At 47.4% G+C, this 27,153-nt stretch overlaps 1 protein-coding gene across 1 annotated transcript in view; it reads right to left on the reverse strand.

The window, feature by feature from the left end:
- Positions 1-27,153, reverse strand: part of LOC142563351 (protein dispatched-like) — a 451,755-nt gene that overhangs the window by 139,379 nt on the left and 285,223 nt on the right. Inside the window, exon 4 of the mRNA XM_075673914.1 lies at positions 12,454-12,539. The gene's annotated coding sequence lies outside the window, so the exon portion shown is untranslated. The remainder of the gene's footprint in view (positions 1-12,453; positions 12,540-27,153) is intronic.

The raw sequence follows: 27,153 nt of genomic DNA on the forward strand, positions 1-27,153 counted from the left end.
GCGGACCAAGCATTATTCGTGGATTCGCCGTATCCGCTGTTTCAAGCAGGGGAGCCCCTGGAAGATATTTTGCGCGGCCGTCTCACGGGGCTTGGAAGTCATGGGCGGATGCGTTGGCCATTGGCTGCAGGTTCAACACGGGTATGAAGAGGCGCCTGCCCGGGCCAAACCCCGGGTCTCCAAGAACCCAATCACCTCGACGTGGTCAGTGAAACCTGTGCGGAAGTGTGTGTAACCCTCCCCCTAAAGGGCGGCTCGACTACGATGAGGTTGGACGTTACGAGTTGGCGGTGAACTGCCGTTTTTCCCTCACCTAGGGATCTAGGAAGGACAGAGTGTTTATAAGCAGCTGTTGTGCAGCTGCTGAGTGTGCTTTCTCTCGCAGTCATGCTAGATTGATGAACTGCAGAGTCTTTATGTAGAAACTATAAATAAACCCTTATTCCTCGTTCTCGATGAGAAGCAGTCCTTCCCTTCAACAACGTCCTCAGCGTGGATAAGTTGGACGACGGCATGGGCCAGCTACCATCTATTTCATGCCCGACTCCAAACATGACAGTATGTACCACAATTGGCGTAGCACGACAAAAGCGTAGGACGAGCAAAAATGATAGGTCTTGACATGAATGTCATTATATACGTGTGATGTAAGTCATGAAACAGCCGCCTACGTCTTGGTACCAAAACTGGCATAGTGCGACACAAGAGTGCATGACGAACATAAACGATCGGTGATGAATGTCATGACGTGAATGTCATCTAGCTCACGAACAGCCGTCTGCGTCTTGGTATGTACGAAAGTTGGCACAGTATGACAAGTGTGTATGACGAACATAAATGATAGGTCATGACATGAATTTCGTGACATGCGTGTCATGTAGCTCACGAAACAGCGGCCTACGTCTTGGCGCTCTCATGGCCATTTCGTTAACTTGGTAGGCTCCGCGCACACTTCTTCGCATAACATCGATTCCCACAGGGCGTGGGATCTGCCGCCTCTTTTTTTCCGCCGGATCCAGCAAACCGCGATCTCCCGGATGCAAAGTGCTTGAAGCGCATCCCATCAACACAATCATCATCTCGCGCACACCCTCTAACTGCCGTCCAAGTACGCGAAACCGTACGTTCTTATCGTTAGGTGCGCGGCTCGGCAAACGAATCAAGACAAACAGTGTCAGGCTCCGGGAAAACTCTCCCGTCGAACCCCGTTTATTTTTCCCACTTCAGAACACGACACGCCCACGGCAGTCCTTGTTATCCACGGCGGCGGCCTCCTTCACGCCCTGCCCCCCCTTCCCCTCCCTATCCTCGAGCTGCTCGCAACAACGGCCACTTAACGAGTTCTGTCCCTTCGTTTTTTTTTTTCTTCTTTATCTCGCAGCACGTTTTCTCGGCGGATAATTGGACGCAAGGCGCCGCGCACACTCGGCAATCTTCAACACGGGTCCCCGTTGCCATGGCAGGCGTGTACACTGCCACGCGCAAGGCGTCGCCTCAGAGGGGAGAGAAAAAGAAATATCATCGCCATAACGGGTCCAAGCGAGAAAAGGGAGCCCGGGAGCGCAGTCAGCACCTCTCCATTGCTCGCCACTTGTTGCCGCTGCGAACCATTCCCGACGGCTCAGAAAAGCTGCTGCCCTTAAAGCACGTGGAACCTTTGGTGGACAAAAAAAAAAAAAAAAAGATGCTGCTCGCAATGCGGCTGGCCGCCGACAAAGCCTGGAGTTTCCTGCAAGAGTTACCACGGAGAACTCTGGCGCTAGCGTGTGTAGCAGCGGCAAATTAAAACTTCTTTCTGGGCGAGCTGGTGCATACTTGATTTGAAAATTTACAACAGCACTAACACGTGCATCCACAAAGGAACAAGGACGAGACACAAGAGCTGCATCCGACACAGCGCTTGTGTCTCGTCCTTGTTCCTCTGTGGATGATGATGATGATGATGTATGGGGTTTTTTGGCGCAAGGGCCAGGTATGGCCATGTTCCTCTGTGGATGCATGTGTTAGCGCTGTTATAATTTAAAAACCAAGTAGCTGCAAAGTATGGCACAGTTTTTTCAAGCGCCACGCTTCAGGCAGGAAACGAAACGAACGAAGAGGGGCGACACAACCGGATTGGTGAACACGCGAACTACCAAATGATTATGCTTCAAGCGTGGCGAACGTTTATATCAGGTGACAAATTAATTCCGTGAGCAGCTGTACCGCAACAAACGAACTATAAGAAAAAGAAAAGAAGAGCATGAACACCAAGAAAACCTTAAAAGCCTTTTGCGAATTCAGAGAAGGCGACAAGATCTGGGGGTACGTCGATGCGGACGTTTTTGACGGTCCAGAGATGCACACTTCCAGTTGTTCCAAAATATATCTCGACGTCCGTGAGCCGGATCGGGTATGGCAGTAGAGCAGTTCAGTGCCAGCACCGAAATGATGAGTATAGTGCGTGGATATGGCTTAACTTCGTGCTTCGGGCTTGAAACGGTCTTATGAGTTTGCAAATTGGTTATGCTGTACAACATACTGCGCTGTACGTGCAACGATTAGCAAGGATCATCCAGGCGCACCGCAACTAATTATTGCCCCGCATGCGGCGTTTGGAAAACAACCGATGCTGAGCAATTTAGGAGGGCACGAGCGTAATAAATAACGTCGCAGACACGTCTGAAGCCGCAAGCTCGAAGTTAAGACAAATCCACGTATACTGTAATTTTAATTTCAATTTTATTTTCCCACCTTACAACACAGATGGAGGGATTGCAGAAAAAAGCTACACCAGGGCAGCTTGCCAAGTCTACAAACCTAAAGTTCAGCAGGGAGGCAGTACTGGAACTTGTACAAAAAACAAACAAACAGATAAGTATATCAAGTAATCACTAAAGTATACACGAAACAGCAATACGTGCACACAAGTAAACTCAAGCCATGTTATTTAAACACAATATGAAGCTCCTCGCGCGAAAAAGAAAACAAATCGAAATTAATGACACTATAACCATTAAGAAGAGATGGAAGAATATAGTGAAGGCGTTCTTGTCCAAGCTTAAGTCGAGGTGTCGGTACTATCCATTCCTCGCCATGTCTTGTTGGATAGCTTAACGTCTTTTTTTCTTTAGTTCTGCTAATTTCCTGAGCTTGGTTATATTATTCCTAATTTCCCATTTAAAGATGACACTGAGACGATATTTATAGAGATTATGTACTTTAATTACTCTAGAATGACTAAATAAAGCTGCACTTGGATGTCGGTATGACGTATTATACACATATCGAAGATACCTTTTTTGGATTAGGTGAATGCGTTCAAGGTTAGTGAAGGTTGTGGTACCCCAAACTAAGTGGTAATAATTCAAATGCGAGCTGAAGATTGAGTTGTAAATCAGCATTTTAGTTTGTGTAGGTAGGATGTTTTTTAAACGACCTATAGCGCCAGTGATTTGAGCTATATTGTTTGAGACGTAATTAACCTGATGATCCCATGACATATTGGAGGAAAATATAACCCCTAGGCATTTGAACTGCTCTATTATTTCTACAGGACGTGAATTCAAAATGTCTTCATGCGGTGGGATAAGTTTATTTTTTGGTTTGAAAATGACTGCCTTAGCCTTACCCTTGTTTATCTTCATTGAATTAGCAATGGACCAATTCTCGAGGGCTTTCATTGCAACGTTGCATTGATTAGTAAGTTCGGAAATGTTATTACCGGCAAAAAACAGACTTGTATCATCCGCATAGATGACAAACTTTGCATCATGATTAATATTTATTATAGCATTTATATATATGTTGAAGAGTAAAGGTCCTAGCGTACTTCCTTGAGGGACACCGCACATGAGAGGTTTCGGTTCAGACTGCATACCATTAACTAATACCACTTGTTGCCTAAATGATAGATAAGAGGTCAATGATGATAGTGCTTTCCCTCGGATACCAAAGTGCTGTAATTTATTAAACAGTATTCTATGGTCCACGAGGTCAAAAGCCCTTGAAAAATCCACAAACACACCAATAACAATAGCTTTGTTTTCTAGTTGCGTTATTATATATTCTTTTTGTTCGAGAAATGCAAACTCAGTTGATTTGCCTTTGCAGAAACCAAACTGAAATGGTGTTAGCAGGTTAAATTTATGAATGAAGTTAGACAACCTTAGATGAACCATTCTTTCAAAGGCATTTGAGAACACTGGCAGAATTGAAATTGATCTGTAATTACCAAGAACATTTCGATCTCCCTTTTTAAAAAGGACAACGACTTTCGCTAATTGCATTTTTTGGGGAAAAACTGCAGTTACTAAACAGATGTTATTGATGTGAGCAAGTATGGGAGCGATAACTTCAGCTACATGCTTGACTGGCCGAATTTGAATGTCATCAATATCACAGCTACTGCTGTTGTTGAGACTTCTTATTACTGACACTACTTCACCTTCCGTAACAGGATGCAGGAAGACTGATTCATCCTCTCGAATGTGCATGTATTTGCTAGCATCAGATTGAGCAGCGCTAGGTTTGCGAAAAACGTATTGAAAACATTAGCCAATTTTAAACCACAAACTTCCTTTCCATAAATATTCAGTTTGGTTAATGCAGTATGTGCACTAACTATTACGCTGTAAGAGAGTATTTAATCTTGCCCATAGTGCACTATGTCGAGCATTCTTGGCGTCTAGCAGTGATAGGTGATAGGAAGTTCTTGCAGGTCGCAGTTTTTTAGTAAATTTATTCCTGTATTTCTTAAAGAAAGCAAGGTCCTCAGCCTGAAGAGTGCACAAAATATTTCTGTATAACTTCTGTTTGGTTTGTATTTCTCTGCTGAGCTCTAACGTTATCCAGGGCTTGCGAGTTTTGCGACTTTTTATGCGGGTCACAGGAGGAAAGCAGTCACGATAATTTTGTTTAAATGCATCAATAAACGTATTATACGCTAAATCTGAGTCATCTAGTTCGGCTATCTTGCTCCAATCTATTTTCACAAGCTGGTCCCCAAAGGATTTCAGTGATGTCTCTGAAATTGCTTGTTATGTGACTGATGTAGACTTGCTCCCCATTGCACCAGACTTCTCTATGCAAACAAACACGGGAAGGTGATCCCTAATGGAACACGATAAAACGCCCGATATAACATTCGTCTGCATAGAGTTTGTGATAATTAAATCAAGCACAGAATGGCTTTCACTTGTGACTCTCGTCGGTATATCAATCAGGTTAACAAAGCCATTAGACACAATGGATGTATTAAAATTTCTAGCAGACGGACTGGGAATACTCATGTCAATATTAAAATCGCCGCAAGCTATTAACGTTTTCTGATTATGTCGCTCAACAACAGAAGCCATAAACAGGTCATAGAACTCCAGAAATGACGAAATATTACCGTCCGGAGGCCGGTAACATACAGAAAACACAGTGCTTTGCGTACAAACCGACAGAATTTCGGAATCTCGGGTTATTAGAGTGTACGATTCAAGTAATTGACCTTCTAGATCGTTGCTGAGCAATAGGGCAACCCCACCACCGCGGACATTTTGCCTATTTACGTGGTATGTGGCACGTAGTATGTCTCAATCTGAAAACATCATAGTCACAAGTGCTCCATGTCTCTGTTAACATTATTACAGAAAATTGAAAAGAGAAACCGGCAAAGAATTCTTCTAAGCACAATATTTTGTTTTTCGCTGACCTAGTATTGAGGTGAATACATTTGTGAATAGCCGCCGAGAACTTTGACACTGCTTGGTTAATATCATTAGACAAATAATAGCGAGTATCATTCATCGTGCTTTCTTTGAACACAAAAGAATAAACTTGTCATCAGTTATAGTTTGCCAAGGTCGTCTTTGCTCCTAATAACAGTGGTAGCTGCTCCACTGGACTTTTGAGCAAGAATTTTCCATTTACATACCAGACCAAATTATAGCCATTTGCTTTTGCCCTCTCTTTCGCAGCTCGAAGAAGTTCGCTGTGAAAGCGAGTCAAATTTTCCTGAATGAAAACTTTCGGTTCACTGTTCTTGAGCGCGCTCTTTTTCTGCAGCCACGTGTCCCTTATCTGTTGTCTGGCAAACCTGATAATAATTCCGGGAACATTATCTTGCCTCGCTGGCAGGCAGTGAGCTGTTACAACGTCAGTATCAGTCAGCAACCTGATCTAGTGACAATAATAGGTTCTCGCCAGGAACAACAGAGACACCATGTACTTCCAGATTAAGCCGCCGGCTGCGAAATTCCAAGTCATTTACCTGTTGGCGAAACTCATGTTGTACTGCAGTGTCGACCATGTCCTTTTGCTCTAGTTCTGTCACTCGCGTTCTGAGAGCCTTTATTTCACTGTCTTGTCGGATCTGCTTTTATTCAAACTCGTCAAACTTTCCCGACATAAACTGGAGTGATTTTTCCATATCACTGATTTTTCCAACTAGGGCAAGCAGGCTTTCGAGCTTTTGATTTATGGCCGCGAGAACCTCCGTTTCAGGTTGGCTGTGAGTAGCGCGTGCTGCAGTGTTTCTGCATACTGGGCATCTCCAGGAGATTTTGGCACTTTCCGATTTTGTTTTAAACGACTTCTCAGCTACACCAGCGCACTTGCCAAAGTGGTATTCGAGAGAGCACTCGGAGCACTGCACCGACCCTTCGTCTTTACGAACGGGCAACTGGCAAGAAGAGCAAGTATGGGACATAGTTGAAACTGTCACAATGTGAGCACAAAACAAGGGAAACCTTAACAACAAGAGCAAACAGGACTACAGGGCAACACTGCGGCAGCGGCAGCAGCGACGTTGTAGGTTGATTTTTAACACAACAATAAGAAATAATTTGAGCACCAACCTGTAACAAGCAGGATTCAACGAATGGTAGGTGTTCCCACGAGCTGCCACCGCTGCCAAATGATCGCCAAGGAGCAAAAACGCCCACTTATAACGGCTCCCGAAGCTTGCTATACCCATCAATACTGCTGTATTGTCGAAAGAGCATCGCGCCGGAGTTTTCCCTATTGAACTTCGCAGGAAACCGCATGAGGGGTAGCAAAAAGTACAGTTCCACGTCAAGAAAACGTAGAAGGAATTGCTAACCTTTCTTTTTGGCCGTGGAAAGCTGATTTGTAAAATAAATATGAAATGTTTTTTGCGTAAAAACGTGCTCAACAACCGGACCTTTAGACCTACTGTATCAAAAGCACTGCTATTAGTAGGTTATGCGTTAATTAAGCTTCCTGCGTTCAAATCAGAATTCCGAGGTGCCAAACTCCACGTAGCAAAAAACGATGCGTTGGGCACTACAGGATTAATCTAGCCTTCGTTTTCCAGGCTAAGAAGCTACTACAGAACTATGGTTAGTTGGGCAAATTTTTATTCCGTCCGTGAGCCAAGCCAAACGAATAATAACACGGCTGAAAGAAGAGGCGGACAACAGCGCTTGCTATCAACTAGGATACGCTCTTCTATCGAAGATTTGAATAATTTCCAAGTAATCATCCTCGGCCTAATTTACGTCGCCTGCAGCACGAAGGCTCCTCTTTGCGATCTCCAATAATCCACGTCTCGGGTTAGCTGACACCAATCTTACGCCTGCAAAGTTCCCAATTGCTTCACGCTACCTAATTATCTGCTGTCCTCGACTGCGCCTCCCTTAACTTGGCGCCCATTCTGTAAGTATATAACAGACCATCAATTATCTTCCCTACGTATTATGTGTCCTGGCCAATTCCATTTTTGCCTCTTAAGGTCAACAAGAGAACCGGCTATACCGCTGTGTGTTCTCTAATTGCCACCGCTAGCTCTCTTAAAGTTACGTCTAACATTTATCGTTCCATCGTTCCATCGTTCCATCGCTCCTCCCCCCCCCCCCCATTGCGCGAGGACCTTAATTGATTCTCAAGCTTCTTTGTTAACCTCCAAGTCGCTGCCGCGTACGCTAAGCACTGGTAGAATGAAATGATTACACGCTCCTCTTTGCAGGGGTAGCTGTAAGCGGCCGGTCACGACAAGCTTGAACTAGAAACGAAGTAGCAGAACGTTTCCACGAGACCCGCCACCAAGTAAACAAAATACACACATAAATAAACAAACGCGCCAATCACTCAATTAACGGCGCACGTAACGCACGGGCTTAGGTCACGTTGTCCAAGAAGGCGTCCAACTCTGCGCGACCACATCAAAATGGCCGCGGCTTAGCGGAGACCGCGACGCTAAAGTACGCGCTTCACGCGCTCGCATAGCCGAGGGAAGGAGTGTATACCACGCAGGAAGCAGGCAGTGCTTTCCATTAATAAACCAGCCACCGCGAAACGCTCGCTCAGTCAACAAGCCGCGCACGCGAGGAGTCCAGCGAAGGTTCGCAAGCGTCAAAGTCGGGGTCTATTTGTGGAACGCCGGGAACTCCCCGCCCGCGGTCCCTAACGCTTCCCTTCTCGCGTCAACGCACTCGCCCCCAGGCTCTTGGCCTAACTCCCCTTTCGAGTGTGTTTCTTTACCTTAAATGCGTGCAGCATGGGGAAAGCTATTGCGCGCTGCGCAACGGCCAACACCGTGGGCGCACAAATCGCGCTTGCGTCGTCTGCTGCAAATAACAATGGACAGAAGGCGTCCGATGATGATATATCTTTAGCTTGATGTGCTACCCTCCTCCCTGTTCGAAGTACCTAAATCGTAGGTAATCTTGCAATTGCAACTTTGATCACAACCTTGTACAAGTGAAAACTGATTTTCTTTTGGAGGGGGGGCAGCATTTCCAAATATTCGCGTTTCTGTAATCAATCAATCAATCAATCAATCAATCAATCAATCAATCAATCAGCTTTATTTCCTTGGAATAGGAGGAGTACGGGACTAAAAGCTTGAGCAGCTTGACGAGGTCCCGACCACTTTACAGTTGGCGAAATAGCAGGATGACGGTCAGTCAAGCACAAAGAGTTCAAATGAATCAACGAAGATTACATAACATCGAGCAACAAAAATGGTTTGTAACAAAGCGCAAGAACAATACAACCCATTTGCATATACTTGAAATGGCATGAACATGAAAAACAGCGATCGACAAGTAGAGGGAAAAGAATTTGAAAGGGTGTACTATTCCTGAAAATAAATAGACTGGGCGAAACGCTTAATGAGATAATTTCGATTACACGAAGGATCAAAATCTCCATGGTTTAATAGGTTCAGAAGGGAAGGTAGCTTATAGGACATAGATTGTTCATCATAACATGTTGTAGGGGCGGGTACAGTCCACATTTCTTTGTGTCTGGTAGAACGAACACTTGTGTTTGCTTTTAACTTAACAAGATTAATTATGGTATTGGTACCATACTTAACAAAAGCTTTGTAACACAGCATCAGCCTATAATCATATAAACAGAACACTGGAAGAATTTCATACTTTGTAAAAAGAAGTTTTGTAGAAGAAGCATAATGTACAGCAGCAGTATGCCGTATGGCTCTTTTCTGCAGCAAATACACCATCTTTTGTTACCGCGTTCCCGTGGCTCTTGATCGCGTGTTCGTGAGTGCTATGTTTACCACCAACGAGGGAGGTAATTTGTGTTTAAACAGCCACATCTGAGAACTGCTCAGGAACATTTGTTTTTGTGTATCTTTGTAGCGCGTGCGTGTGTAAGTGAGCTTTAGAACTGTTGTTGCTATAGCCTTTTGTCTATTCTTCGTTTGAATAACTAGATGTATGAGTGGAAAAGAAGCCGGGTTGCAGGCGCCGTACTGCCGGCACAAACCAACTCTAGACAGAGACAACCAAAAAACAAAGGGCATTCTTTCACACATGCAGAGCCTTCCCGCGACAACTGCAACAGTGGTGATAGTAGTTACACAGCTTCGCAATGCACACACGTCATCATATACGGACTCTACGCGAAAAGCGAAAAAAATCAGGAGGAAATAAATTACACGAAATCCCGGAAACGTTTCGCAACACAGCTTGCCGCGAGGTCCTAAATAGCACTGCGAGAATTACGTTGCAGTGTGGAGTAATAATAATACAGATGGTGAATAAAGAAACGGTCAAGCCACGGCCATAGTTTTCAGTGAGATCGATTCAATCGCCCACCATTCTCGCACGTCTTCATCGGCCGTTATCGCCGTTATCACTGGTCTCAGCCACGGGGCGCGATCCAGTATACGAGAAGATGCACGGAAAATAATCTAAAAGCGTTACAAAATACGAGCTGCGTCCCACTGCAGTTTCTTTATTTTTAATTCAGTGCTAATAAACTGAAAGTGAAACTGAATTAGCGCAATCCATAGTCTCCCTCATCGTTTCATTCAATAGGAGTAGCCGCCGGCGTATTCAGCGACAGAGACTCCTCATTTTCCTCGTTTTTAGCTCAAGAAGAAATTCAAGAAAAAAAAGAAGAAAAAATGAGGGGGTAGTGTTATCGACTTTTCATGCGTTTAAAGGCCCACGCGGTATAACATAATGTGATATTTTCGACGTCGTATTGACACTAACGCGCCGCAGCCTCAGCACGAAACTAAAGAAAATAAAGAGATACTATTTTGCCGATACAATTTCTGAGAAACTGAACCACTGTTTAGTTTCTTTTTTTTAAATTATGTTGATGAACAATCGCACTGAAAGCTGCGAGGAACAAGTGTAGCGGTTCAACCTCGTCTGTTACGTCACATTGGTCTATAGTGAGGAAATAAGCTAGTTGCCGGGTGACGCCGAAGCCTCGGTTGCAAGCTTAGGCCTGGCTTGAGCGCTTTGCGTCTGTGTTACCCTTCGGTGCTGCACGCGTAACAAGTGCGTTAGCCCAACTGTACATCATTCTGATTTACTGCTTTAGCGTAGCCTTTAAATGCCGACAGCGCTGGGTTTGCGGCAACTTCGAACTTTACGCTGAACCGCTCTGACGAGCTCCAGCAATGAAAGTATAACAGCCATGTGACATATCTGATGTCCCGCCGGCAGCAGTTCACGCGTCAACAACGAGTTCCCCACCTTACGCTACACTGCACCCTTTTATCGACGCGCAGGAAAGGCGCCTGCCACAACGAGAGCAGGAAGAGGTGGGCGGGGAAGAGGGAAAAGGGGGTAGTTAAGTGCGGCACAGAATCTTCGCATCATCGCAGCCACCCGATTGCGACAGCCAGAGTTGCCAGTCGACGAACGACGCTTTTCTGGTTCCCCCCCCCCCCCCCCCCCCATCTTCCTTTCGCGGTCTTGAGCCTTCCCCAAGCATCTTCCTCCCCAAAACCCTGCGCAATATCGCCTGGGCTTAGCGGTCGATTCGCTGCTGCGGACAGATTTCACGGCTCGGCGATTCCAGCGCCGAAAAGCGCCGTTCCCCGTTTACGCGCTTGTACTCCCTCCCCATTGGTCCCCAGACACCTGCGTCCCCTTCGGCATTTCCCGAAACCTCTTGGTGCTGCTTTACGACTTCTTCCGCACATTACCCACTTCGACCATTCTGTGATACCATTACTATAACCACAACTAATAATTATTATAACACAATGAGTTGTCGCTGCTGTTGAAAGGCCACCTTTAGGATGGAGTGCGTATACTTGAGTTAAAAGCATTTAGGTATATCCTACGGTGTTAGTTAGAAATATTATGACCGGTACGACATTCAAAGCATTCTATGCAGGTTTTTTTTTTTAAGCGATAGATGTACCTTCGATCAGCGAGAGCTCATCAGTGAAGCCTCTCAAGGTAAAATTCGCGCCTCCGAGATGAGTAATCTGGCAAAATTTTACTTGCAGAAGCAAAAATTATTGTGTTTACTCCGGTTCGTGTCACCTCGTCCGAAGCTTATCGCGCGTCACATGTCTCATTACGCGAAGTACGGAAAAGCTACGGAATGGACACAGACGCGAAGTTCTGCACCAAACTCGGAAACAACAGCCGCCACTCGCTGAGTGCGTGGTATTGATATCGCCATGGCTGCACCACGCCGCAGAAAATCCGGAAGGCGGCAGCACCTCCGCGATGACAGTGCACAAAAAAAGTAATTACGCGCGGCGTCCTCTGCACACCGGCTCGCGCCTTTCAATGCGGCAGCGAGAAAGGTGGCCGCATCGTTCGGACACTCGGGCAACTTGGTGCCTCACGTGACCAGTACCAGAACGGTCCCAGCACTGTACAGTTCACTTCGTCGCGCCAGGGAACGCGTCATCAAAACGACTCGGAAACGCTTTCAGATGCGACAACGCTTCGCGAAGTTGACGACGACCTTCCAGCAATGTCCCGTATTCTACTCAAGCTCCTTACTTCCCCGATCGCGTCAGCGTTCAGTCTGCTTTCTTTCTTCTATTCTGCGTCGACTGCGAGTGTAGCCGAAAGTGCCCCCCCCCCCCCCCCCGAAAAAGCGAAAAACTGACATTGGCTTGTATGTTACGGATTAAACCGTTCCTCATTAGGCTAATGCGCTTAACCTAATCGAGCATGCCACCGACGTCTCCCAGCCTGCCTCCAATTCTGCAAAAGCATTGCGCAGCGTAGGTACCTGGTTTTCCTCAAGCGTTGGCGAAATCCCGCCGGGAGCTAAATCAGACGCTCACGCCACCAAACGGTCCGCTCTCCCACGCTGGCCTGCAGGAAAAATGGAAGAAAATGAGAGGAGGACGGAGTGAGACAAAGGCACTGTGCGGTCGTTAGGTAGTTGGGCGTGACTACAGTTCCTCAACTGTACAGTTACTCCTAGCGTAGGTAGTCCCCACTCCATGCGGAACTCGCGCGATGTTGACAAGGAAGCTTCATTAGACGTTTTTTTTTCTTTTCAAAACTTGGCGCCCGAAAGTCGTTCCTGATAGAGAGAGAGAGAGAGAGAGAGAGAGATAAAGCTCGTTACTTTCAATTATAATCCTAGGCAACGTAGGAATCTAAATGACGCGAAGCTTGTTTGAGTTAGCAGTGACGGATGACGCTGGCATAGCCTCGTCGCCTAAGGCTGTTAGCTGTCTGCGTCAAGAGGACCAAGGCGGTGCAGGGTGTGTGTGCCACTGTCCTATAGGTTTGAAGTGCAAAGGCAATCAATGTCCAATGAATTTCTGCGGCTAGACGACCGCCCACTGACCGTACAGACGCTAATGGAACACCATCTGTCGTCAGCTCAGAAGACAGCGAAGGCGCTTTCATGATTTCCTTTTTTTTTTTTTTTTGAAAACGACTGGCTTATGCGAGTGCTTTTGATGGCGTTGCGCTGTCCCCGTGCATGCATACACATTCGCCGCCTTCCTCTCTCTCTCTCCTTTCTGTTCCTCTTCCTCAACTGTAGGGCAGCCAACCAGACGCTTTTCGGTGTGACATCCCTGCCTTCTCCCCTTCTTTTCTTTCTCTCTGGTGGAGAGAATAACGTTCATGAGAGATGCATGCACAGAGAAGCACGAGACACATATAAAATTGTGCAGATCCAACGCACGCGTTGCATCAATTGTGGAGCGAATCGTTCGTGAAGCGGGTAATTCAATGCTACACAACTCGGTGACATGCGTACGATTGCTTTTGTTTTCTTTTTTATTAGACGCAACCTGTAATCTCGTGCAACGTGTAGGTTTACTTACGTTAAAGGTCAGAACTTTTAACGTCGTGCAAATTTGTGCGCTCGTCGCTCACAAGCTGCGCCGAAATGCCGACGCCGAATGAAGCGGACGCTGAGTAACCCGTCAGCCAGTACCGCTGGCTGACAACATGTACGGCCAACCTGACGTGGCAAAGCACTCAGCGCGCCGAAAGAGCGAGCACCAGGTCCAAATCCCTGGCACTGCGCCGGGCTTCCGGGCCGGACATGACTCCGCGCGAACGAGTCGAGTCTGAGCTCGGGCTGACCCAGCCTCGACCTCGGCCGCGTTTACCCGCATCTTGCCTATAGCGGGTCGGACGAGTCAACCCGCCTCCAAGCAGGCGAATTCACAAAACCCGTCTCGACGCTGACTCGGTTCGACCCGATGGCGTTTAAATGTATACCCCAACGACAACGTTTCAACTCTACAAGCCAACTCGAGCCCACTTTTCTTGGGGAGTACGTGCAAATGTGGCGGCCCCTGACGAAGAAGCAACAAGCCTCTGCAAGTTCTTCAATGGGTATGTGGGCAGACAGGGTTACGAAGAGCCGGTTAAACAGGCCGCGGTCGCAGGTCACGTGATCGGGGTCTGAACAAAGGGCGGAATCGAACACATTCGGTTAAAACAAAACGTGCAGCCAGCTATAAGTTGAGGGCGACATCGGGTCTCTGGAAGATCACAGAGCATTATTATATGGCAATCACGGAGCGACCGACGGATCGAAGCAACGTAACAGAAATCTCGAAACAACCGAATTGGAAGGACGCCGCGAGGGGGACGAAACAATGACGCTAAGGTTTACTGTCGACAGCGCAGCATCTACGCAGCCAGCAAAAAATACGAGAAGAGAAAACAAAGTCCAACGCTCGTGGAAGCGGACGCAATGAACGCAGACAGCGCACCAGTGTTTGTGTTGTCGGTTTTACAAACACTCTGGGCTCGGTCCAGTTGCACTGGTAAACAACTTTCACGACAGGACTAAAAGTTCGGCCCATCTCCTGCTCCAACAAGGTTAGCATCTGAGCTCCTAGTATACTGCAGAGTAGAGTACAGTGTATAGTACTGTAGAATACAGTGTACTATACACTGCCTGATACCATGAAAAGGACGTAGCAACGCGCCGTCTCCCTCCCTCGGTGTGCTGTACATAACTACGACAGCGTACGTCGGAATAGGCAGAGACTTCATAACTAGCTGGGCTTTCATTTATATGGATGACATTTCGTTTCTTTGCGCTATAACGAAGAAATTAAATCCCCGAGTTTAACCTCCCGAAACTACAGAGTGGGTTATGAGGGACAAGTAACAGAGGCCTCCGGATTAATTTTGGTTACTTGTTCTTTTTTCTCTTTTCTTTTTTTTAAACATGCAACTAATGCACGGTACACGAGCGTTTTTTTTTTCTTTTTTTGCATTCCGCCTCCATTGGAATGCGGATGACGCAGCCGTAAAACGATCACGTGACCATGCGCTCGTTGTAGAAATACGACAGGCCACCGGCCCACATCAGTCAAAAGCATGTAAAAAAAGCGAAACATTCGCTCACCTTCCGCTCTTTCTTGTACATGCAATGGCATTCGTACGTTCTTTTAAACTTCGCGCTCCTTATTATTTGTGTGCCCCATAATCAAATCGTGTTTCTGGCACATAAATTACTGAATTCCTTTTTTTTATTATTTGTGAACAGAGCGTTTTCGAATAGGGGCCCCAAATGTCTTGGGGCCCCAAAGAAATAGCGTCGATGCCACTGCGCATGCACGAGACGCAGACTGCGCGTGGGTTTTGCGTACGACACGCTATTTCACTGATTTAGCGGGAGCCCCAAAAGTTGCCCAAAAAGATTTGCGTAAACAAACATGACGGCACCCAAGAAGCGACGGCTCTAAAACCTAGCATCTAAACCACAAAAACCACATGGTAGCTCTAAAACCACATGGTAACGCGTGAAGGTCGCAAGCTAGGAACTGCCATTATCGCTTTATCTCAACTAGCGTGTTTTATGAAGATTGAATCAGTAGACACCACTGATTCCGAATCCGATTGTGGATTTGATGGCTCGTAGGCCTAACACGACTTAGCTTGGCTGATGAAGGCACGTAAAGTTGGTTACTCAAAACTAAGGGCAACCGATTGTTTGCTGCTTACAGAATAACCTCTAAATTGTAATTAAAGGCAAATAAACGAAAGTCAAAATTACTATTCTTATCATAACATGGTACATTTTATTTAGTAATTTCTAATAGCTTTTCTTTGACACCGTAGTGGCGCTGTCAGCGCAAGACGCTATCCGCAAACGCAAAGCCCTATTCTAGATCTCTTCACTCCTGCGCGCCCCAACGCTAACACCTGAAAAGCTCTTTGGAGCCCCAAACTATTGGGGCCCCTATTCTAAAACTCTCTAATATCCTTCTTTTAATATGAAAGAGTATAGACGCAAAGACCTGTCTCAAAAGTGAGAAGCCCCAAGAACAACGCAATAACCAAGTCACACAATGAAAAAAGAAATATTACTATCATAACTTTGATCACGGTGGTGCATTGCAGAAGTAATTAATATTGGGGAAAAATGCGGTAATAAATCTTTTTGTCACCGCGGTCCATAGTGTGCGTGTTCGGGAGTGCCGTGTCGGCCATCAATAAAGGGAGGCACGTGCTTTGTTCACGGACGCGAAGGTTCAAATTTTGTTAAATGCCCAGGAACATTTGTTTTTTGCGTACTTATAGGTTTGTTCGATTCAGAAAAAGGTGCACGACGCCACAAACGAAAAGGTGCAGGGGGCGCTGGTTATGCTGTGCCGGGCTGCACCCACTCGCTGCAAGGTTCAAGGGTGCGCTGCACCGCGGCGGCACCTTGCCTTGCGCCCCCCGTTCAATCGTGCACGGGGGGTGCAGGGTACACCGTTGCACCTTGGGGAATCGAAGGCCTAGGTGCAGCGCACCGTGAATAAGTGCAAAAGGTGCAGAGAAACCTGGCTGAATCATCATCATCATCATCATCAGCCTGGTTACGCCCACTGCAGGGCAAAGGCCTCTCCCATACTTCTCCAACAACCCCGGTCATGTACTAATTGTGGCCATGCCGTCCCTGCAAACTTCTTAATCTCATCCGCCCACCTAACTTTCTGCCGCCCCCTGCTACGTTTCCCTTCCCTTGGGACCCACTCCGTAACCCTTAATGACCATCGGTTATCTTCCCTCCTCATTACATGTCCTGCCCATGCCCATTTCTTTTTCTTGATTTCAACTAAGATGTCATTAACTCGCGTTTGTTCCCTCACCCAATCTGCTCTTTTCTTATCCCTTAACGTTACACCCATCATTCTTCTTTCCATAGCTCGGCTGAATCGAGTAGACCTTATGTTGTGCGTGCAAATCTACGTGAACTTTAGATCTGTTGAGATTATATTGATGCGCAAGCGTCAAGTGGCTTGCCGAACGAAAACGGCGGCGTCCGGCGTCTGTAGCAGTGATGCGGTACCTAAATTCCCATTGGCTGCGACGCCACGTCACGAGCACGGCTTGACGGAGCAGAGCGGGCGAGGAGGAAACACTCGCTGATTCGGTATTGCGTGTTGGGGAAAGGGCATCGCCACGACGCCAACTCAACCTCGCTCTCGGAAGCCTGTGTTACCCGCGCCCGCCTTGTCCGCGCAAGCTGTACTCGCAGACAACTTTTCTTGGCTACGAAGCGAAAGCTACGGGGGCGGAGCTTCTGCACATGACAGTATTAGTGCGCAATGTAGTCCGGGCGTGCCCGGCACCGGTTTCGGTTTCGGCAACCTCGCACAACCTCTTTAGGGAAGGCAGATACAGTTAACTCGGCGTGAATCAATGTTCATTCACATCCGGTATTCCCCAAGTTCTCAACAGCGAGCATCGCAGCCCGCGTCGGATCTCCGAAGCGCACGTACGGCGTCGGTTAGGACTCGGACGCGCAACCGACGCTTGCGTCGGCAGAGCCGGCGCCGCGGTCAGCTCGCTCGCTCACTCGTTTGTACAGTCGTGAGCAAAAGTATACGGACCAGGGGACGCGCGATAAAGCTTATATTTGCCTCTGTCTCTGAATGCAGCTAGAAATAGAGGACTGCAGTCCAAACTTGGCATTGAGAACTTTCCAGTGTACTTGTCAATTTCAGTTTATGCGTGTTTATTACACAGAAAGTTAGTTTTTTTTTTCCGAGACCCTGTGGTCCGTATGCCTTTGCTAAACACGGGTGTACATGCCGAAGTTTGCGATTTCCAGATGGCTTCGCTCGGCTTCCGCTCAGTCGCTGCAAACGCTTTTTTTGTGTGTGTTTCAACAGTCTTTTGTTGCTAAAGTTGGTCAACAGCCTCTGAGGGGAGTTGAATGGCGGGACAGCAAGCGGCAAACGCTCGCCAGAAGACACGGGCGACGGTTTCGGGTGTGCGAAAACTCGAAAGAGCAAACTAAACAAAGACAATAAAATACCAACAGCCGACCGGTGAATGTTACGTATCGTTTCACATTAGGTGCTCTATAAAAACAAAAAAGCAAAAGATTATTGTTTTCTATTTCCCCAGTAAGAAAACGTGAATTGCGGGACTACTTCCAGCAGCGGTGAAAGAGGCGCGCTTAGTTTCCGTAACCTTCACTTCATAGCCAAGGGATGTTGTCCGCTAGTCTAGTATCATGAACCAATCCACTTTGCCGGTAGCCATTTCATGCTTGCATCTACTCTCGATTACGGGAGAGCAAGCATTTTCCCTCTTATTCTTTGTTTTAAACCTTTGCATCGTTGGGAGCACGTCTATGAACTAAGAGGAGTAGCTGGCACCGTCTAGCAGGAACCAACATCTCCTCGAACACAGGCAATAATAATAATAATAATAATAATAATAATAATAATAATAATAATAATAATAATAATAATAATAATAATAGTTAAGGGTTCATGGAAGTGACTGATCGAACGACAAATATCAAACATGGCCAAGCAGCCAGGTTTCAGACTTCGAAAAACGCGGACGAAATGGCCGAATTTAAACACAGCAGTGCAGCCGCAAGAGGAAACCGGCTCACGACGGTTTCCCCGTGGATGCGCGTTCGGCTGGCCTCACACTGCAGGCTATAAGCAATCCAATCTGCGGCGGAGGCTATGTGCAGTGTTTACGCAAACAATTTTTTTTTCAGTGTGCCTTGGGGCAGTTCAACGTACGTAGCTTGCACGTTGGTCTACGAATCTGCCCAAAATCGACAAACCGCACGAGCAAAATGCGAACGCGAAGCTGAGGGATCGAAATGCAAGCGGCTACGCTATTTGCTCCACTCCACGTCCGAAGCCCGCGGGGCGATTTCGTGAGCCTCCCGAAATGCGAGTCCCCTCGTTAAGACGAAGTAGGTAAACACGGTGATATTTTATATAGATGCGGGGTATTTTAGACTGCCGCGAGGTCTCTGGCGGACGCAGAAACTTGAAATTGCGTATCCCATTTCATATTGCGTATCATCTCATATCACATCTCGCATGACATATTGCTGGGCGAATCGGTCTCTCTCGTGTTTTTTTTTTTTTTTAACCAACTGGCGAGACGTGAACTGCGTTGTCGTTGATAAGACACGGACCAAGGCCAAGAAGCTCGATTGTGTTAAAGATATACGAAAATGCACGCCAGCATGTACGACTTGCCATTAAGACATCCGCCGATGTCTTCGTGGCAAGTCTTAATAGCTGCAGTTAAGGTGAATGGGTAGCACATATGACATTCAAAGTGCCGACTAATAAAATAATATTCACTTTTTTTATATTAGTGCGTGTGAGTCCCTGATGTATTGTGGACCTTTTGTTGAATGTCATAAAAAATATAGTTGTAATGCTGAACCAGTTGTAGACCCACCGCGGTGGCGTCGTCGCTATGGAATCGGGCCACTAGGCACAAAACAAAAGTACAAGCACCAGTCTGGTAAAAAAGTTGGCTATCAAGACGAACCAAGCTCTAAACGAAATCAACAGATCAAAAAATCATGCAGATCCAATGCGCATGTTGGAACCTATGTGAAGCAAAGCTGTCATTAGGCGATTACTAAAAAATTGCTATAAATTCGCTAATTTAGTTTCTCCGTCTTTGGCGTAACCTGACTCGCGCATGCGCGCTCGCGCACCCGTGCTACACGCAGTGGTGGGCGGCATCGAAGATACGTGAATCTTAGATACTATCTTAGATACTCTTTGGGCATCGTGTATCTGTATCACGATACGTCTGGCAAGACGTGCATCAGTATCTCTATTTCCGATACATTAAAGTACGTATCGTGCACGTTAAGATACGAGATACTGGCTATCGCAAAATCACCGCGCGAAACTGTAAACGTTGGTTGAACACCGCTTCTCAAGCTGATACTGGTCCCACTAAAGCCACCCGAATAAAACTGAAACGCGGCGACACTCTTTTATCTTTCCGCCAGCGCCCTCCAGCGAGGGCACGGCGATGAGATCTGCGCGTCCCCATTGGTGGAGCAGGGTCACGGGGCAGCGCTGGCAACGCCTCGACAAAAAACAAGCGCACGAACGCGTGCGTGCAGTCGAGCTTTTGCTTTGTTGATTCTTTCTAAATATTTAGTTGGGTCGGCACCGAAAAGCGCATAAGCGGTGATACGGTTACGGACAAGGTAAAACTCCCAAGCGGCATTTACACCACCGTGCAGAGGCTTCTTATTGAGTAAGATGGCGACCCGCTAACTGGTCGGCAAGCAGACCAGCGACTATCATCAATTACAAACCGCTTGCAGCGCAGCGTATAATGAGCTTTCATGTTAGGCAGCTAAAGCAACCCCAATAAACTGTTTCGCAATGAAAATGTTATACCTTGAGCAAGAAATACAAGCATTTTGAGATGCTAAAACATATTCCATTTAAATTAAACAAGGTTGGTCGGACTTAAGAAATTTCCAAGCAAACAGTCTTTTTTCTTTTCACACGCGTTCGCTGCTACATTAAATAGATCTATAATAAGAAATTTGCGAATGTATCGAAGTATTTGAATATACAAATGGAAAGTGCCGTATCGGATGCAATAATTGCGGCAGTCTCTCGTATCTGTATCTCAAATACTTGCTGCCCGAGTATCTTGTACCGTCTCATGATGCAATGGCAAAGTATATTTGCCCAGCCCTGGCTATACGCAGCGCGACAAATGTTATATTGGCTTGTGTTTGCGCATTTGTTCTTATGTCTCTGAAATGAACCGGCTGCGTCTCGACAGGTCGCCCTTGTGGGTATTTGCCATATCGCATGGAAGTCACACCCACCACGATTGCTAAGCAGCTTTGGCGTTTTTATCCAGGCCACGACGGCCACATTCGATGGGGGCGAAATGCAAAAAGAACACCGTCGGTGTGCTTAGATTTCGGTGCACGTTAAAGAACCCCGGTTGGTCTAAATTACGCCGGAGTCCCCCACTATACGGCATGCCTCGTAATCAGTTCGTGGTTTTTAGCGCGTAAAAAATCCATATTTATATTTTTAATGGAAGTCATCACCATGATTATGAGTCTTGTTAGGATCGGCCTGCAGCTATTTCATCCCGCTGCACGTGTTCCGATCCAACCGGGACGGTGGCGCACTTCAGAGAACTGCGGATAACCGGCAGCCACGTGGCGAGGGGTCAGCTCAGGGGAGTTCTCGAGGGGAGGTAATTGGCGGAATCTCCCAATGCGCTTTTCGAGACACCAGACAATGTGCTACCCTGGAGCGCCACCCGGGCCGGCTCCGAGTTCGACGAAGCAGGCTTTGTGCGTTACACGACAACGCCACCCTGTTCTGCTATGAGTGGGAGAGTTGCCGCGGGAACGCCGACGAAGGCTCCTTCCCACGCGCCGACCAAGAAGCAAGACAATGTGCTACCGAGGCGCGCTACCCGGGGCGGCTCCGATTTCTACGAAGCCCCTGTGACGTTGGCTTCGGAGAGCACTGAAACCTGTGCTGCACGTGTATGTGAGCCCTCCTCCTCCAAAAGGGCGGGTCACCTTCAATGACTTCGAACTATGACGTCGAGCGGAGTGCTTATAAGCAGCGATTGTCGGCTGCTAGAGTGTGCTCGTTGTCGTGCTCGAAGTGTGCTCGTTGTCGTGCTCGAAATGTACTCGTGAGCTGTATGCTCGTAAGCTGTTTGCTGTATGCTCGTCTTGCGGGCGCCATTTGGGAGTCACGCTAGACTGTCGATGTATCTCATGTTCAACTGTAAATAACATGCAAATAAATCCTGCTCTCCTAAGTCTCGACGAAGAGTCAAGCTCCTTCCTACAGCTACGACTGCCAAATCTTACATCTGAATGGCAGCGGTGAGATCGGCCAACAGCTCGTAGAGCGTCCGACAACACTAACAAATGGTGGCAGCGGCGAGATCGCCCGACGAATCTTGCAGCCTGCGGATGCGATTCGTGGCCGATCCCCCATAGTGGATAGGTGCCATACAAGTGATAGGAATAAGAGGGAGGAGGAGGAGTACGCGCCATAGGGTGTGTTCCAATTCTGAACAGCATCCGAGACAGCTTCGAGGCCATGTAATGCAACGCGCATCTAGCCGCCTGGAGGAAGTATGGAAGACGCGTCTGAGACGTGACGCCAACTCGCGGCGACAAGAAAAAGCTGAGAAAAGCACACATTATTTCTGTACTTTGAGTCTTTGCGTCTGCAAACCTGTGAAAAATACACTGTAGCCTATGTTAAGGGCGTAGGACAGCGTGTCTACGTTCCTTTTAGAGCGCAGCTCTTTGACGTCCGTTCCTGGGTTTCGCGTCGTCGTCGGCGTTGTCGTCGGCCTCGTAACCAGCTCCGCCCCCCTTTCATCCCCCCAGCGCTAGCAGCGACCGACTGATACCGCTGGATGCCGCTGACGCCGCTATAGAGTCAAGATAACGTGACTGCATAGAACACCGTCGCCGCCATGCAGAAAGAGGAGGAAAGGGTCCCCCCCCCTGTTCTTGTGTGGCGGATAGGGTGCTCTTCAGTTGCCGACGCGCCGGTTATTTCACGTAGGCCCCGGCACGTCGACGAATACGTGACCACCTTCCCACGGCTAGACCTGGTTCTTAGCGCTGCGGAAGCGAGGGTATCATATTGTTTGTGTCGGCATCGGCGGCGTTGTCCCTGAAACCAACTCCGCAGCTGGGGTTGACTCACTATCGGCGTCAGCGGCATCAGTCAGTCGCTGCTATCTCTTCCCTCCTCCCTTTATCGTGTTGTCCGCTTGCTGCGCGCGCTTCTGCCCCCATCGTTTGCCGCTGGGTGTACACGCCGCCCCCCTCCCCCCTCTTCCTGCGAGTCTCCGGTTGTCAAAGCGCCGGCTCGAACTTAATTCCTTTCTTCGCTCCTCCTCCAATGCAACCCCTGTGCGGTGGCAATCAGAGAGCCAGATCGGTGGCGGCGGATCTGTATATGTGCACCGCCCGAGCCGAAATTGCCGCTGCCGTTCGCCCTGTGCGGTGGCAATCAGAGAGCCAGATCGGTGGCGGCGGATCTGTATATGTGCACCGCCCGAGCCGAAATTGCCGCTGCCGTTCGCCACTGCGAAATTATCTGCCAGTTCTTTCTGAGCCATGAGCGAGACGACCGATGGAAGTCCTCCGTCTGCTGCTGCTGCTGCTGCTGCTGCTGCTAAACGAGCTGCCAGAGCAGAGGCCCAGCGCGCTCGCCGTCAGAATCCAGAGGTGCGTGCCGCCGAAGCAGAAGCTTACCGTCGCCGCCGTCGAGATGATCCAGGAGTACGGGAAATATAAAAAAAAAATTCTGTGATAGCGCATACATGTGTTGCTCGATTTCTTTGCCTCAATCTATCGAAAAGGTGAAACAGCTTATTTGCTGCGCTCAAATTTCGCATTAGGAAGTAACGTAATCGTCGGTAATTTTTTTCTTTTTTTGTGCGCAGACAACCTTTCTGTCGGCTTTCCAAGGTTCTTGCTCGGCCGCCACCTTGCTTGGTCGGGAAAATATCACGCATTGTTTTTGGCTTGGATGCTGTCTTCGCGTAGCTGTCTACTTTGACTTTTCCGTGAGAATTGGAACGAGACTTAAGATGGACGCTGTCCATTTCGCCGTATAGTTAGCCGTCCACGGCGAGTATTGGAACACAATCATACTATGGGAATCATAACCATCATCAACCCGCGGCGAAATTATACCCAAGAGCTAGTTGGTAGAACGATATATGCAGAACCCGCCTCTTCGCCAATTTCCCCCTTTATGAGTATGAACGGCAATCACCATCATAATCAACGCGTGGCAACCATCTGGAAGGGCTTGTTTGCGTGAGGGAAGTATACGTGCATTTTCGGCCTTTATGGAATCATGAATGCACATTCATCAGTGGGGCCCTTACGACCCAAGAAATTGAGCTAGCTATTGACCAGCGGCCTATATAGAGAACACCCTTCCCTGACGCTCTTTCAAGAGACCTTTCAAAAGCTATCAAGGAAATTATCGGTCTCATATTATCGCACATTTTCATTACAAGTTTAGGATTGCGGGCTCTTCCGCATTCTCTTCTGAAAAATGCATTTCCAAGATGTTCTGACAAGGGAAAAGAAATTACCTTGTGTCGAAAGCTACAGACCAATCACATTGCCAAACATTAAAAAAAATTTTCGCGAAAGCTTTATCTAATAAATTACAATTTGCAATGTCGATTCTCACTGGCTTCCACAAGACGCAAGGGATTAGGGGCCGATCAATGCAAACCAACGTGCACATCGCCAATACGATCCCTCAATACTGTAACCTTTCTTAACATGGCAAGCTGGGCGAGTTGGTGAAGAAATAAACTGAATTAACACGGCATTTAGCTGGGCGAGTTGGTGATTGAACATGTTCCCATGGGTGGGCAGCGCAACCCGGACGAAGGACTAGGGGAGGTAAGCTGCGCTTGTAATGTTTACTTCCTCTCGTCCTTCGTCCTGGTTGCGCTGCCCACCCATAGGAACATGCAACCTTTCCACTGAGCATTTTGCAAGCTTCCAGCTTGAACTTGCTAAATAAAGCTTTTGATCGTGTCAGTGACTCCTATCCGTTTTCTCTTGACGAACACACCAACGATGGCGTTAGGCTTTGCTACACCCGTTGTCCAGCTCACTTACTCATTAACGCACCTCTTTCCCAACCTGTTTCCACCTGCTCCACCGTAAAACTAGGGTGTCCGATGTCCCCAATACTCTGTCACTCTTTACCTGGAACCGGCATATGCTTAAGCGTAATTCACTCGAGTTGCATCCACGCCTTCAGCATACAGGGCAATGAGGCAAATGCATTATATATAGCTTACGAAGATCATATGCCGTTCTCCTTCCGCATGTACTCACACCGCTAGTACCTTCTTCCCTCCCTCTCCTTTCTTCCCTTAAACCCCTTCTCCTGCGTTGGGTAGCAAACCGGACGCGCGTCCGGTTGACCTCCCTACCTTTCCTTCCTTTTTTTCATCCTCCCCATCCTCCTCCTCCTCTACCATCACCTTGCACGTATAATCCCAGCGTTGAAAAAAGGAGGTGTGTATGTGCAATAGGAAAATTGGGGAGCGTGTCAGGAGCTCGGATGAAGTTGTTCGGCTCGTGGGGTCATGAAAGCCGGAGCAGTTTGCAGGCATTAAGTGGACTCGTGTCCCGCAAAAGTTTACTGGCACGCATGTAAAAGCATAAGCGCACACTAATGTAAAGAACGAGTTTCGGGCCTGTAAAGGCCAAACCATGAGAGATGGTAGGCAAAGAAAGCTTCGTTTAAAAAAAAGGGAAGAAATACGCATGTTCACAAATTTTAAGAAGTACAGGTAGTAATGAGAGCGTCGCAAATGATTTTTTTAACAATGCACTAACTGAATTTTAAACAAAGAAGGGCATATGCCCCCCATTACAAAATGAGATATCCAAAAAATGTACGAGCTTTCGTTTCACCCTAACTGGTTCGACCTCGTGGCAAGATAAGTCTGTGGCATGAGCAACCCTTAGTGACTACTACACTGTACAGTAACAGCGCACAGTAATTTGTTTAGTAACATCGTAGTATAGGTATATATACCTTCGATTTTTTTCCTCTCGGCAAGAACGCTGGTGTCTTGTAACAGCGTCTCCGATGCATTCTGCCCGAAGAGAGCCGCTACCAGCTGCAACCAACAGCGCTGCCTTTCCTGGCCCAAGCCTTCTTAATGATCCCGAAGCGCACCGCTTCGGAAATATCGACCGCGAAGACACGGCAATATACCCGAGAAACCGACAACACGGTCTGAAAACGACCGACGCCGTGAAGGCAGATAATGCGTTTTCTCGGAAACGCCGTTTTCTGGGTAAATCCAGCTTTGCCACTGGTGACACGTAAAGACGCGGTTTAAGCACCGGACTAAAAGGTCAAGCTATCCTATATTCCGCATCGCACTTAGCAAGGGGACGCCGCGTAAATTAGGCAAGCGCTGCAGTCGTACAAATGGCACTCAGCGCGTCTTGCACTGCGGTCTTTTCAGTTTTCTTTAATTTTTTCTTTCTGCGACCTGTACTTCTAGCAAGTTGCGCTTCGGCTTTGTAAACGTGACACAATGGTGTGACTACGCACAAAATTTTCGGCATTATGCTATTATATTCGCTATCTTTGTACTTTTGTTCTGGCGGAATCATCTGTGTTCATGTCCAATTCTGCTGCTTTCAACCCTTGTTCCGGGCACTGCGGTATCGTCAAGCTGAAAAAAAAAAATAAACACGCCAACACTCTACCCACACCTGCTAGGCTCCACAGCATCAGGGCTCCACAACATCCGACACGCCGCCTTTAAAATATAAACGCTGAGGAAAACAACCCAACACAAAAGACATACTATGGCACTGCTATATCCCCCCCCCCTCGAAACGCTAGAGTTACTGTATATGGCTCCATGTGGGAGCCATATATACAGTAAGGCGTAAGGCGCAACACAGTAAGGCGTTACATACAGTAACTATACAGAAACCCATTTCCTGCTGCCACCTAATGCCGGGTGGCTGACTCTGTCCTCCAAGACACAAGATGACAGATTCCTTGCTGCGTTCATCGAATTGGCACTGGCGAACGCGGCAAGCGAGACGCTGGACACGGAGCCCCTTATTAATCTCCCATAAACTACCACAAAGTCTTCTCTCTCTCCTAAACTACTAAGGGAGCTTGTGGAAGCAAAGTTAAGTCAAATAACGTACTCTGTATGTACAGAGTCATGCGTCTTTGTTTCAAAGTCGCAGAAAAAATATTTCGCGCTCACTGCTGCTTTGTTTTTGCTCTGATTTTGCGGCAAGACCGCACTTTATGGTCTGCGTCGTTCGATGTAGCACTTGGCATTTTATGAAAGTAAAATAACACGTTACCTTTATCCGCGACTCCCATGCATGGAGCGCCGAGCGATTAATAGAAACAGATTTTAAAGGTCATACTTCGCCGTACTGCAGACGCCGGAAGTTGGACAGCTTCCATGCTTTTAAAACATTACAGGCTGCGAGGAGCGCAGACGAAGGTAAAGACAAAGTTTCTCTTTTTTTTTTTTCCTTTTCGTAACGGTGCCGAGTGTTGCATTGAAAGATCCGGACCATGAAATGCGATCTTTCTGCAAACTTTGAGCAAGAACACAGCACCGGTAAGTGCGAAATCGTTTTTTTTTTTTAAATTACAACTTTGAGCGAAAA

The sequence above is a fragment of the Dermacentor variabilis genome, chromosome 11 (assembly GCF_050947875.1).
Source record: "Dermacentor variabilis isolate Ectoservices chromosome 11, ASM5094787v1, whole genome shotgun sequence".
In the NCBI taxonomy this organism is placed as follows: domain Eukaryota; kingdom Metazoa; phylum Arthropoda; class Arachnida; order Ixodida; family Ixodidae; genus Dermacentor; species Dermacentor variabilis.